The 14,738-nt window shown below is 42.3% G+C and overlaps 1 protein-coding gene across 1 annotated transcript in view; it reads right to left on the minus strand.

The window, feature by feature from the left end:
• tmem132e (transmembrane protein 132E) overlaps positions 1 to 14,738 on the minus strand; it is a 299,821-nt gene that overhangs the window by 201,049 nt on the left and 84,034 nt on the right. The window lies entirely within an intron of this gene.

Below are 14,738 nucleotides of genomic sequence, written 5' to 3' on the forward strand. Positions count from 1 at the left end.
CAATAGTTCCATATGAGACCCCATTAAATCGCTGAAACACAGACAGGCAGTGTCATGTAACAGTAAATAAAGAGAGCGAGTCAGTCAGCAGTGTTTTCTGTACTCTCAGCCTGGCAGGCCTGAACCAATTAATATGCAAAGAGGCGTCTCCTGCTGTCTGAGCACACCAGAGGCTGAACTCTCCCTGCTGCTGATTACACGAACCGCGTTTAAAGCTGCCATTTCTGCGCACATGCAGAGCCAAAGGACGTCCTGGGAAAAGGGTTCACGGTCATCATATCAGCCCGCCAGTGAGCAGTCAGGGTTAAAACAAAAAAACCTCCCACTAATCGGAACCATCAGTCCGGTGCCTCTGGATGAAACGTGTTTGAAAGTCTTCTGTTTCTTTAGCGTGTTTACTAAGATGGAGCGGACATTAGCGGTTATTAAGGGGTAAATCTTCAAGGTCAGGAAGCAGTCAGTTTTATCTTGTAAATCTCTGATTGAACTCTGGTTTTGATCTGCTTTTAATGCTTTCAGGTCAAGGTTGGACAGTAAACTGTGCCACATGTCTTCAGGCTGGACTCAGCCAGCTGGGTAATGTCGTCTGTATGCAGGTGTGAGGCAAACCAAAGTTTAGAGACCCAAAGAGGACATAAAGGTGCCCCCCCCCCCCCCCCCCACCAAATAAAGACACTACACAGTGCACTGATGCTGCTCTGTCCCCCTCCAGTGTCACAGCATTCAGGGAACACCTGAAGAGATCAAGAGCATCGAGAGAATATGCTTCATTTCCTGAATCTGCAGATCCTTATATTTTAATGTCAGCTGTCATCATTCTCTTTAAGGAATCACAAATCGTGTGTCTAAGGAAGATTTGCAGCGAAGGCTAAATTGTGTCCTGTGGTGAAATAGGCCCTTTTTTTTTTTGGTTTTGAAGAGTAGACTGTAGGTGGAGAAGCTCGCAGCTCTGCAGGCAGCGTGACGGTGTTCTTCCTGTTTGACAGCTCAACAAACAAAATCCTCATTTTAAAGAGGGCAGGTTTTCTCTCCAGATTTAGGCAGGTCATGGTATAATATGATGTTCAACTCTGAAAAATCCTGACTGCAATTTAGTCGAGTACGATCAGAGAATCTACACAAACCAGGATCACCAACGACTGCAGCGCCGGGCTAAATGCTGATCGACGGTTTACATGCTGCTGCAGTTTCATTACAATTCAACTTAGCGATAATACTTTTTTGTTGTGTCTTAAAATGTTACAGTTTGCTTGTCATATGTCCTCAGGCAAGTTGTTCCCAAGTAAAAAAAAAAAAAAAGAAAAATAATAATAAGGAGAAAACGGCTTGATCGTCTCGACTCTGAAACATACAAAAGAGCCAAACTGAAGAAACAAAACCAGATAAAGAAAGCAAACTTCACATCCATGCCTAATTTTGTCTGAAATGTTGTCCGTACTTAAAAGTGTGATCGACATGATTAAAAGACACTGAGGAAATGAGATAGATAAAAAGTGAAAAATCGGAATCTTTATTTGCGATAATGAGTCAACAATCGTTGAATACAACTTGAAAATACAAGATCCCATCAACAGTGCTGCACTTTAAATGATTTAATTTGTTATTTGATTTTTTTAATACCATGTTATATTTTGATTTCATATCATATTGTTGTGTTTTGTGTTGCATTTTATATTTCAACTTGGAAATAATATAGCTATATATATTGTATTTTGGATGTATACATATATACACATTTTTTTTTTATTTCATTATTGTCTGTTGTATTTTATGTTCAATTTTTAAGCAACGCTGCCACTAAAAGTTTGTTCATTGTTTGATTTATAACAGTTATGATGAAGAGTAAGCAAAGCACTGAGGGTCACACTATAATTAAAATATCACATATGCCTGGAAATCCAGTGATTTGGTATAATTGAATATCGGCCCAAACTTAATCATAACCATTCCATCAGTGAACCCTAAATTAAATTAAAGCAAGGTTACGTAATGGTAAATTACATGTCATCCCAGATTAAGGAAGGCCGAAGGGGCAAAACTGCTGAATGTATTCAAAATGAAAGGGTGTGTATAATTGCTCAAGAATTCAACTTATTTCCCTTTTTAAAAGTTTTGTGGTGCCAGTTCAAAGTTACATTTTTACATAATTACGTCTTTGAATTAAAGATGAAGGAAAGTGGCAAATAATGCTGAGCTTCCACAGCCAGTGCGCAGAGAACAGAGGCGGAATATGCACAAAGGCTTCAGTTAATCCTACTTTACAAAGTGAGTTGGTCAAGTTGGCTTTAAGAACATTACATCAGATAGTGACAATATCAATCTGTAGAAAATTTAACACAGACGCAACAAACAGTGCAGATTCATTTGATTTGCCAGCACACAAAAGTGATTAACTGGAGAGATGTCAAGGAGATTAAATTCAGTTCAGGCACTATCAGATCAGGGGGATTCCCCATAATCTGAACCTATAGTGATGTTTCCCTCCTTTAATTACAGAATTAGAGGTCTGCATCTGCCACGGAAGAGAGATCCACAAAAGGAATGACGAGTTGTTGTCACGTCAATCCGAATTTGATTGCTTTCTCTGCGACTGAGGACCAACGTGGTGTTTGACAGGTAGAAAAGAAAAAAAAAAAAAAGCCTTGTGAAACTGTCAGAAACGCACAACCATCTGCAAACATCACATTTCCGAGACAGTTTCATTGGATAATTATATAAATCACATGAACAATGGCGAACTCAGTGAGCTGTGAATGTATGCATGGTTAATGATGTTTTTAAGTAATCTATTATGCAGACCGTTTTCATGTTTTAATAACCAGGACGCCGTTGAGGAGACGATAAAAAGACACGGCGAGCAGACATCAGCGCTCTCGTTTACGGGCAGCAGGACAGTCGGTGACAGCCCGGTGCACACGTTCTGTATTGACATCGCATTTTTATCCGCTAAGTGGGTGTGCACAAGACGAACTGTCAACTCCCTTGTTTACCCACAAGGAGTCACTTGAGGACTTGCGCGCTCTTATTCATGCAGTACTTAAGTGTAAAGTGAACATTGATGAATGCGTCGTCCAGGATGTTGTAAATCACAGTCACAGGCCTCGCACTCACCAGCTTTCTCAGGTAGTCGAGCTCTGACATTACTTCCTGGGCTTTTTTTTTTTTTTTATTATTATTTATTATTATTTCACGTTGCTGAATCAGAGACCGGACTTCTGTCTCTGTCCACGGGAGAGGATATCTTTATGCCAGTTGCTCTCGATGCAACATTAAAAACCTTCCACTGATTCATTTCTACAGCTGAACTGGATTGTTAAACGCTGTAATGACGCTCATCAACAACCTCGGCTGCAACAACTAATACATACAAGTGACATTTCAGACTGTGCAGGATCAGTGGAATGCAAACGGGGGGCCTTCTGGTAAAAAAAAGGGAAAAATAAAAGATCCAGATTTCACAGTATAAATATGATGAAGATGGAGAAATCTTTGAAATCCGGATGACAAAGACATCAGATATGCTCGGGTTCCCTCCCCAAGTCACACATGTTAAACTGCAGTAATTGCTGAGATGCTTCAACCTGGTGAATTACTCCAAAAAAAAAAAATCACTCATCCGAATGCAGAAACGGTGATGAATTTAGAAAAAGAAATGAAAGTATTAATTATTTTACGCTATAATGAAAGTAAAACGCATTGTGTTAGACTTCAATAATGTGAGTTGTAATATCTGTGTCCTTACAGAGAGGCTCGTTCCCACAAACACCTTTGGACTCACCCCCCCCATCTAAACCTCCCTCACCTGCTGCTCCATCTCACCAACCTCCAAGAACACGTGCAAACTGACCTTGACATTTATTATTGACGCCGAATCATTTACAGCTTACTCTCATGAATCTCAACCGATCAACTAATTCATCATTTAATCAATAAAATGCAAAAACAGAGGACATTTCTCAGAGACCAAAATTATCATCTGGAATAACGACTTTTTTTTTTTTTCCCACAAGCGAAGGTCTGAAACTGCAGATACTAAAAGCTGAATTATTGGAGGACAAAATAAATCCAAAAATAGGACAGAATTTTTGCTTCTTGCCAAGTTATTTGAATTATTCAGCGACTATCATTGTTGATGATAATTCCTCTGTCGACTAAATGATTAAGCAGCTACGATTGGCCAGGGATGATAAAAATGGAGGAATAATTGAATTATTTGCTCTCAGCAGTGTCAGTGAACTGGACAGAGATCATTGCTGTTTATAATCCTGGCAGAGAGGAGCTTAGATAGACATTTCATTTCATCACATCGACTAAACTGACACCAGCATTTCATTTTGGACAAATGGGGGAAATCAGCTTCATAAGAAATACGGACAGCGTGCTTCTGTGTGTGCTGACCACTCTGTTGTCGTCATACTGGGATGCTTCCTTGTGTTGAAAAAATAAATAAATAAATACATAAAAAAAATATATATATGTATATGTATATCACTTAAGCTACATCTCCAGCTTTCGCAGAAGCCTGCTGATGACTCATTAGAATAATTTCCACTGATCTCTATGACACAACGCCAACAAATCTGCAAGCTTGCGTTGATGATGATCCACCAGCACAAAGGAAGCGGGGAAGCGAAGGCTTTTCAAAGTGATGACAACAAAGAAGTGTGACCGAGGCAGGTTCCAAAGGGATCAAGTTTTACTGTGCCGTTAATGTGGTGCGCTCATTAGCATAACCTGAATCCTAAATCCACCTGCATCTCAGTCGTGCCCTCGTCGATGCCTCTTCGAGGAATCTTTAACGCTCAGTTTAACATTTATACGGCGAAACGTTGCCAAAACGTCTTTCCGCTGATGGAGTTGATTTTCGTTTGGTCTTGGGCTGCATGGAAAATGTTGTTTTATATATATCTGCAGGACATAAGTGTAACATGACAACACTTGATGACAATGTAGACGACGTTGATATGCGTCTTATCTGCGTCAATAAAAATCCAAACACCTGCAATTTGGACATCACACTTGCAATATCGATTTCATTTCACTCAGTTGTGAAGCCCTACTTGTGCTCATTGACTCAGCTTTACTGCCTGTAACTTTATTTTTCATGTTCATTCTCACCAGTCTCATCAGCAGGAGGCAAACAGAAAGAAAACAAAAACGGATGAACTCATCTTGCCTGACCAGCTGAGCGACAAACACTGGTTAGCTTTTAGCTGCTGAGCACAGCGAGCGCCAACGATTCCCTCAGAAGTCGGTGGAAAAGCAGCACACAGCTCAAAGAGAATCTAAAGTCTTATTAATGACTCATGAATTATGTTTCCACTCTTCCACTGACTCATCCCTGCTACCTTTAGCCTACTGCAAAGAAGAGACCAGACAACGTGACACTATTGTGCGACTGAAGTTAATCACTGTATCAGCAGCTCCGGTTTGCTGTTTCACTCCTTTTCCCCTTCCCACCATGAGCAGTCACTCACCCGCTCACAGAAGCTCGGTCCAAAACGCAGTACGTGTTACCTGTTCGCATTCAAACCATCTAAATCCTGAATCGAACTCGTCAAACTCGTGATTCGTGGCTCCTCTTGCTGCGACTCGTTCTGAGTCAAACTTGTGGAACGTCCAATGAGCGAACTCCAACAGCTCGCAGCAGACTTTCCTTAACTCTACCATCCAACCAACTTTTACTTAAAAACTAATGAGACGCTCCGTTTCCAGGTCCCAGGGGGTTCTGGAGTCGATCCCAGCTCACACTGGGACCCTGGACAGGTCACATTCAGACCTGCGGCCAGTTTAGAGGCACCAAGGAACCCAAACGTGATGTCTTTGGACGTGGAGCCTCCACAGAGAACTCCGTATAACTTTCTTGTTGTGGGGCATCACAGCGCTAAGCGCCATGCGGCTGTGCTGCCCCCTTTGTAGTCACGGTTACAACAATAAGTGTACATTTAAGACCGTTGGGCTGCGACGGACAAAAACACAAAACAAAAACAGGAAATTAACAGCAGTTTGTCATGTGACAGCTCTGTGCTTGATCCTGGAGACAGCATAAAAACTGAACTGTGGAGCTTAATAAGACCAACCGCCGTCATCTCTTTTTTTTTTTTTTTTTTTTTTTTGGGGGGGGGGGGGGCGTTACGAGAAAAAAATGCCTCTATTTCTCATCTTGACCCAGAAGAAAGCGAATACACAACTGCATGCGGTGGTGTTGAAGGCTGCGGCGGAGGACCACCAGCAGAGGTATAATGAGTGTCATCGGCGAAGCCAGGTATTAACATCGACTCGCTGTTCGTGTTGTGATACTTCCAGTTGCCTAGGATCTTAGAGAGTGAGTGATAAACTGCCTAACACGGTGCTCATCTAATTTGTATCAACACAATCAGATTGCGGTTGCTGTGGATAAAATTATGTCACATTTCATATGCCTGGCAGCACACTGTGTATTCTGCATATGACTCATTGCTCTAATTGGTTTGAGTGTGTCAGCGAAGCGGGGTGGCAGCGTTTTCATCTCTTAGGGAGCCCAGATGTTTCTCACAGTGAGGCAACTCGCCACAGTTTTGGCACGTGAAGCTTAAAAAAGTAGGCAGAAGATATATAGACTTTTTAATCATGAGCTGGACAAATTCAATAAAAGAAAGAAAGAAGGAAATGTTCGTGTTTTGATCAGCCCCGACAGAAGGTTGGTTAATTGGTACATCCTTAACTGTCAGCGCTCACATTAACGCAACATCCGTGTTTATTTTCAGTCCTCCAAATGGCAGGCTTCATCACAACACTCCACACAAAGCCCCCAGCTGTGCTCTTTAATTAAAACCGCTAAAATCAGTTTTTATGTTTTGAATTCATTTTTCAGCTGAAGTGCTTCCGTTTCTACATCACTGGAGGGGAAAAAACAACAACGCTGTAATGTACGAAGCGTCAACATAAACACTAAACTGAAGTTTATAGAAAAAGCTAATGTGGGGTGTTATTTACGGCCGGCATTTCTCCACAGTGTTTAACACTGCACACGGAAACACAATCACCAGTCCTTTTAACTGTGCAGCTGTTCAAAGTGCATGTGCTGCCCCCAGTGGAAAGTTATTTTTAATTCTAATCTTGAGGTAATTTATGCCTCACCGCCAAAACTCTGCGTACAATTCTTCCAAATGATGCATTTACACCTGAAAATAAATATGACTAGGCTGAATTTATCTTTACTCCTGAGCCCTGGCTCTGCTCTTTCGATGCATTATGTAGATGACTTGCAAATAAACACGGAAATTATGACTGAAGTGGAATGAATAGGTGGACTGTGACATTTTGATGTGCGCTGCAGTATTTACATATTAGACTAAATGATTACAATCTCATCTTAGCACCAAATGAAGCCTTGCCACTGGGTTAAAACTCCAGCTGTCCGAGCACAGCATGCCCTTTCAGCCGGCCCTCAGGTTCGCCCTGTAGCCGCAGAAAGAGCTGCATCAAACAGGCCCGGAATTAAACTTGGCCAAAATCTATTTTACTAACTGATTCAAACAAAAAAAAAAGATCTGGAGCTGAGTGATGGGTTTTAACTGAGCTCTAAAATTTTCCATATTTTGGCTCGAAAAAGTCTGGGTCCAGTTGCTGGAAGCGTGGCGGTCGGTATTTGCACATGAAAGCCGACAGGTATCTGTGTTTTGGCCAACTGAGTCGTCTTAGGTGGCGCGGAGGGAAATGGTTATGAATATATCTGACGCCCTTTTTCCCGTGGGACGCCCAGCTGCGGCCTGCGGCGCCAAATTAATAACACGTAATTCAAATGCTTCCTGTTATGGATCAAGGGGGCGGAACCGTCTGAGTGTGTCGGCCTCCTGTCTTCACTGGCACAGCCGAGCGGTGCTCCTCCTCCTCCAGCAACAGCAGGACAGACGACAAGCAGCCGATGTGAAAGATTACACTACCAGCTAGCAGTAAGTAAGAACCATTAATGTGATTTTGGGATAATGTCAATTGATTAATACGGCACTGGGGGCTTTGACATTGAATGAGTGTGCTTGTCATCTCCGCTAAAAACGAAGGGGGCCCCAGATATCTGCCATCAGTACAGAGCAGCAGCAGAGGAAAAAAAAAATAAATAAAATAAAGGCACTGCCAGCATTTTAATTTATTTTTCCCCCCAAAGGTGAGGTGATATGAGATCTAAGATGAGTCTGAGAAGAAGACAGGCAATATAGCTCGCTGAGGGCCTGATTAAAGCCAGTATATTGAGAGTGAAACTATCAGTTCATAGAGAAAGCTTTTCTTTAGTGTCAGTCACGCAGGATCATTACACATCAGCCACAGGGAGGACGGATATCAAGTTATCTTCAGTTTCATTCTTTAAGGTTTAAGAGCGTCTGAAATATTTCTTCATCAGCTCTCGCCGACACGACTGCTGCTGGTAGTCGAGACTGAAGCCGCCAACGCCGCTGTAATTCCTTATCGCTGCAGTGTATACATGCTCTCTCTCTCTCTCTCTCTCTCTCTCTCTGTGGTCTACTGCCAGCTCACATGAGGGAAACACTGCCTGGAAATATGAGCTTGCCCAATTAACGTAAAGTAGTGCAGAACCAATAACAGGCATTAACTTCCAGCCTTTTGTTTACTTGGTGCAGCAGTAAGTTAGCTTTGCACAGTGGCAGCACTAAAAGGCAGAGGCTGAGCACTTCAATTTGGAGGATTTTAATTCCCAGGTGTCGTGTAAAATGGCAGCGGGGAGCTGCACAAGGTTTAATAACAAAAGGACGAGAATGCCGAGATTTATTTCTGGAGAGCCGTTGAGCTCTGAATCTGCACTCCCTTTAAAATGTCAGATTTTCTTTTTTTTTTTTTTTTTGGTGGCAAACTTAACTCTCCTGAACAAACCAGGTCAGAACTGAAAAAGGAACGGCTGCTCAGTTTGGCAACTCAATCAATTAAATCATACGCATGTCTAAAAATAATAAGCAAGCTAATAATAAAACCATAGCGGATCTATAAAGATGGACAAAACCTGGTTGTGGTTTTTTCACATTCAGCCACCTGAATATTCAGACCGGAGCTGTTTGTTCATCAGTGTGTAAAGATGTTTACATCTGCTGTAACGTTGTATATTTTACAGCAATCAAGGAGGATTAACTCTCCTTTCCAGGAACTGGAGTCTTTGACACTTCCCTCCTTCCCACATACACATACAAAAACAAAAAGAACAAAAAAAAAAAAAAAGCTTTTGAGTTTTATCAGCGAATAATCCGCAGTTGTGACAGTAGGAGGAAAAAGAAAGCACAAAAGATCTTCAGATCGTTTCTTTGAGGGGAGTTTGCACCGATGGCTCCGAGGTGACTCAGAGAGGAGAGCCAGACACTCGTTCTCTCCCCTCCAGTTGGTATTCGTAATTTACGCAGGAAATTACAGCTTCTGATGTTGATGTACAAGAATGCATCTTGTGTTGCTGCTGCATGAATCGGATGAGTCATCTGGTACCCAGCGTTTTCATAAGAACTTGTTTTGTTGTTTAAAATCCCTGCAGACGGATTCTCCTTTGGAGAAAAAGGCTGATGTGACTGGGTGTCTGCGACAACGTACAGATTATCGCATTAAAATGATACTAAGTAATAAAAGGCACGATCACAATGTAAGACGACGGGAGAGCCACACCAAACAAGCCATACTTCCCCTTCATCCCTTTTTCTTTAAGTCGGCATTACAACACTATTCTGATTAATCATTATCATCATTATCGGGTCTGGAAAGAACTGAAGGGCCACAATCAACAGCCAACTATATTTTCTAGGTAAGATTGCTGCTTCAGCTCCAGCTCATTGATCTATATATTCAAGGGTGAGTCTGACCGTATTCAAAAGAGATTAAGGCGTGAAGGTTATGTAAAGCTGGATTTCAGTATTTCTGGTATGGTCTGGGTTTATTAGCGTGAACTACAGATGTTTAAAATGCTGTTGCGTCATTTTGCCGGTTTGATGTCTTCATTAGTGTGGACAGAGTGAACATATTCTCTGGCCCTAATTTAGATCTTCTAAACCCCCGAACTGAGCACCATGTGACCAGAACTGATTATGAAGATGCAATCAAATCATCTAAAAGCGCTTGAAGATGAATTACTGTATGAATCCACCCCCCCCCCCCGACACACACACAGCACTCAATAAGATGAATATTTTCTCATATGCGATCTCTGAGCTGAGCTCGACGCGGAGAAACTTTGTCACAGACATATTTCCTGTTGGTAGCTTCGTGTCACAAACAGAAAATGTCACTCAACTTTTCCAGCAGCTCTATAATAGTTAACCTGCTTCCGACTGATAAATGTAAATCCATGCGAATGCAGCGGAGCCTCGAGACCTTCTGCCCTGTGAAAGCTGCGAGAAACTTGACTGAAAGCTTTTTTTTTTTTTTTTTTTTTTTTTGAAACTGTGCAAGACATTTAAAGTGACTGCATTATAAGAAAAGTCTTACAGTGTGAACTCGGCCTGTTTGATCATTTGGTATATTAGTTTTAACCAAGAGATCTGTATCTATACAGGTACACTGGTAAATAAGAAAAATCGAAGTATATGTAATATTTTCTTATATACTGCTGATTTGAATATTTTATTATTAACTTCATTGTGTTTGCTGATTATTGATTACTGATTTCTTGTGCTCCTTTTGTCCATATGAGGCAGCTAAAACCTGATAAACAACAAAGAATCCACAGCCGTCTGTGTCCTTCCTCTCAGTGGCCTGAGCAGTCACCACTGGGACGAGAAAATATGTGTAAGTAACAAGTTCAGAGTCGCAACAATCCACAATTCATTAAGAGAAACTTGTTGCTGAACTGCACAAAATGCCAACAATGGACCTGTTACATCCCGCACTAAATCTTGTTTGCAGGCCTGGTTTGTTTTATACTCACTCCTGATTGAAATGTGTGCTGCCTACAAAAGTCTTTTTCCTGCCTTCCTCACTTTATAAATAAAATGCAGCTGCATAAAAATGTTTCCCCTGTAACAAGTCTTTAAAACGTTTCAAGCCTCACAAACACCCACAAAATCTGCATCCTCGCAATTAGAATGGCACGACAATCACCAAAGGAGGAGCTGTTTTCCAAATCTGAAAGCCGCTGGGAGTTAGATACAGAAAATAAAAATGAAAAAACTAAAGACAGACAAGTGAAAATAACATCGGTCAAGCCCAGACACGAACCTAAAAGCCTTTCTCGGTCCTTCTTTAGCCAAATCGTGCCGATTTATGTTTCCACTCCAGCCTCGACTGTTCTGTGATGGCCTCTTCCCCTTCAGCTTTACTTGAATGTTTGCACTACAGATGAGAGACAAAGCTCTCTTCTTAAAACGCTCTGTCTGATTTAAGCTTCACTTCTGTGATGTTATTTGTACAGATAGCTGCTTCATTTTACAGTTTACGGATCCCCATGAGCTGTATTAAGTTACCGCTCATGCAAAAAGTAGCCTTTCCTGTATTTGGCGCTTCACATTAAAATTTTCATAGTTCCATGAAATGCGGCAGCTCCAAGGCCGTGGCAACGCTCTGAAAACAACACGCGTGTTGTCCTTGATGAGACAAAGCATCCAGCCAACCTTGGCGCAGGTGCTGGCGTCTCCGGAGACGCTGGAAACTGCAAATGAACAGCTTCCGCCTTGATACGTGTGATTTATTAAGCACACAAGTCAAAGCTGGCTGAGCGAGAGAGATCCCGAAGCGGGCTGCGACTCCTTTCGCTTCCAAATCTGCAGCTATTCGTTGAGTTTCTAAACGCAAATGCAGGGCAAGAAGAGGAGCAGTCATTTCGCCGAAATCTGATGATGACAAGGACATCGAGAGCAACCGTGCTCAATCTCGGCCTGTTTGACTGTCTTAACAGTGAGGCCCATTGGATTACATGATCTCTTCATCTCTGTAATTCCCTCCATGGTTTGCCGTAGCTGGAGTTCAATGTGTGACCTACAGTATTAAGGGCCGGGCAGTCATTCCCCTTGTGGCGTCCAGAGCCTGGAGCGACAGCAGAGGCTTCCCCTTCGCGTTGGACGGCGGGCAGGCGGAGGCGGGGGTGGAGGATTAGGGATGCAGAGGTGAGGAAGGGAGTCCAGGGTTTATGCTGTGAAAAGCTTTTATGAATCTGACATGAGGCGCCGGCCATATCGATTGCCCTCGAGGCAACTTTTAATTGTGGTGGGTAAATAAACGGACCACGCATGCCGGCGCGGTCTGAATTGTTGATTTGCTGTCATATTGGAAAACGAGCTGCATGTTTTCGGAGAGGAAGCAGTCTGCGCTCATTTTTAAACACCTGGAGAGACGGCTTGATGTCAAAGTTTAAAGTTCAGCCGTCTGCAGCTTTAAATAAAAATCAGCCACTCCTCTCTCTTTGAAACATCTTTGTCATGCATGTCAGTGCCAAACCTTGAAAACAACGGACAGTCTTTCGCCTCTTTCTCTTCATGGCCGGTCTTGGAGGGAAGTGTCCTGCCCATTTCCTGCTTTGTGCTCTCTGATTTCCACAGAATGCCAACGAGTACAACACAAGGGACAAACAAACCTTCGAAGCATTACTAATGTTCAAATGTTCAACAGGATATCTTTAACATCCATCAAATGCTGGAAGAAGTTGAGGAAAGGTACATAATGGGCTTTTTGGTGACCTTGGGGTGGACAGAGACTTGTTATGTACAACCTATAAAAGCTCTTGATGTTCTTGGGGAAGTAGAAATTAATCTTTTTTTTTTCCCTTTATCCCAAGACAGCACTCATCATTAGTAATTAGGGCCTACAATTAACCTACTTAGTGTGACGGTGTGTGAGTCATATTACTAAAAAAAGATGTACCTTGTTAAAAAAAAAAAAAGGCTGTGTAATTTCTCTGACTTAGTGCACTTTCAAACACTAAACTCAGTGCTCCTGGCTAAAACTGTGTGATTAATCTGACGCAGACAACGAGCCGGGCCCGCATTGAGAAACAGAGTTATAAAGTGTTAAACTGGGAAAACTGGTTAAAGGTCCCGTATTTTATCCTTTCCAGTGTTTTGATTTGTACTTTTATTTCTTTTTTTTTTTAAACCCACCTCAGTACAGCTTTACATCTCTTGTCCTGTCACACCGAGAGGCTCTGATCCTCTCCTCTGAAATATCCTGTCAGGCTTCATGGTGCGTTCAGGTGGGCGGGGCTTAGGGCTTTGTTGTGACATCACACAACGACAGAAATCACTGATGGTTCATTTCTGTGTATTTCTCTACGGACTGAACCCTTTTCATACTTCAGTACAGAAGCTCGGCTCGACATGAGGCTCTCACTTCAAACTAAAAGATCCCTGATAAGTAAAATGAAAAGAATTGTATATTAAATCCACTTGAGGTTTACGTCAACTTAAACATGCTATCTGGGGGAGCGTAAAGCAGCAGAGTAACGCCGGGCTGTAGATTTGAAGGATTCCCGTCTCTAATGACATCAGCTGCAACATATGTGGAGGCATCTGTTCTTTCCTCCCCCGTCATTAGCTAACTGGGGGCTGTGGTTGATTTAAAGGCCGGCCCTCAAGGTTTCTTCAGGACAAACTCTTTTGTAATAATCATCACGTGGAGAAAAAATATTGAATTCTTTCCTCCCAGCGTCACTGTTCAACAAACTTTAGCGGAATACATTTGTTTCTGATTCATCTTCGAGTTCGGGGAGAAATTTTCTGCATGGATTCATTTCCTTCCCCACCTTTTTTGGATTTTCTGCGGGATTATGATCAATTTGGGAGCGCTCAGCGAGGAATATGAACTTACAGCGGCATTAATTCACACGAGCGAGCACGGTGGTAAGCCTACTACGGAGAGTGATATGACAAATTAGTAAAAGTCTCTGGATTGTTGACGCACGTAAGAAACTTCACTTCGCTCCAAAAGAAGTTAGCAAGCCGATCACAGAGCTGCCTGGGCTCTTGGAGCAAAACAAACACACGCCAGCTCATGTCAGCTGCCAAACCTGCGCTGATGCCTCATTCAATATATTAAATGGGGCAGAGAAAAACTACAGCCCAACACACAGTGAGTCTTAAATTAATTTGCTCAACCTTCAAGCCTTGAATCACTCAGGCAGAGGAAAAAAAAGGAATAAAAAAAAAAAAAAAAAAAAAAAAACTGTCACGTTTCATTTGAAATCATATCCAAAACATCGTAATATTGTTATACCTCCGTCATGGATAGATAGACCCAGAAGCTATTTTCAGGGCAGTTTGTTTTGTCTACTTCTTAGCCGTTGTGTTCAGGTCTTGACCTTTAAATGTCTGTGAAAGTGAATTATCATCATAGTTCCCACGAGTGCAGCCTCGTGTACGTCTGCTCGCATGACGTCTCGCCGATTTCACTCTCACTCACGGTCCGAGTCTCGAGCCGGTCGCTCGATGTGGACTGATGGAACTCTTGAACAACCTGGCTCTGCATGTATTACTTCTATTACAAGTGATGCCTCCGTTGGCTCTCTGCGGCCTCGGTAAAGGTGCTGCAGCACAGTTTTTGGATCGGGGTGTGGCAGAAGAAAAAAGATGAAGGTTGCGTTCCTCCCCTCCTGTTACATAAAAAATATATTTATGCCGCCTTTTGTGACTGCTCGGAGGGCCGTTTGCATCAGACAACAACTCCTGTGACAAGCTGAAGAGGGAATTCAGAGTTCAAGGTCTATTTTCAGAGTGACTTAATGATATCAAAGCGAGCTGTTGAGTTCATGTAAACTGCGGTGTAACAGTCCCAGGAGTGAAAAT

The sequence above is a fragment of the Echeneis naucrates genome, chromosome 14, assembly GCF_900963305.1.
Source record: "Echeneis naucrates chromosome 14, fEcheNa1.1, whole genome shotgun sequence".
NCBI classification, from domain to species: domain Eukaryota; kingdom Metazoa; phylum Chordata; class Actinopteri; order Carangiformes; family Echeneidae; genus Echeneis; species Echeneis naucrates.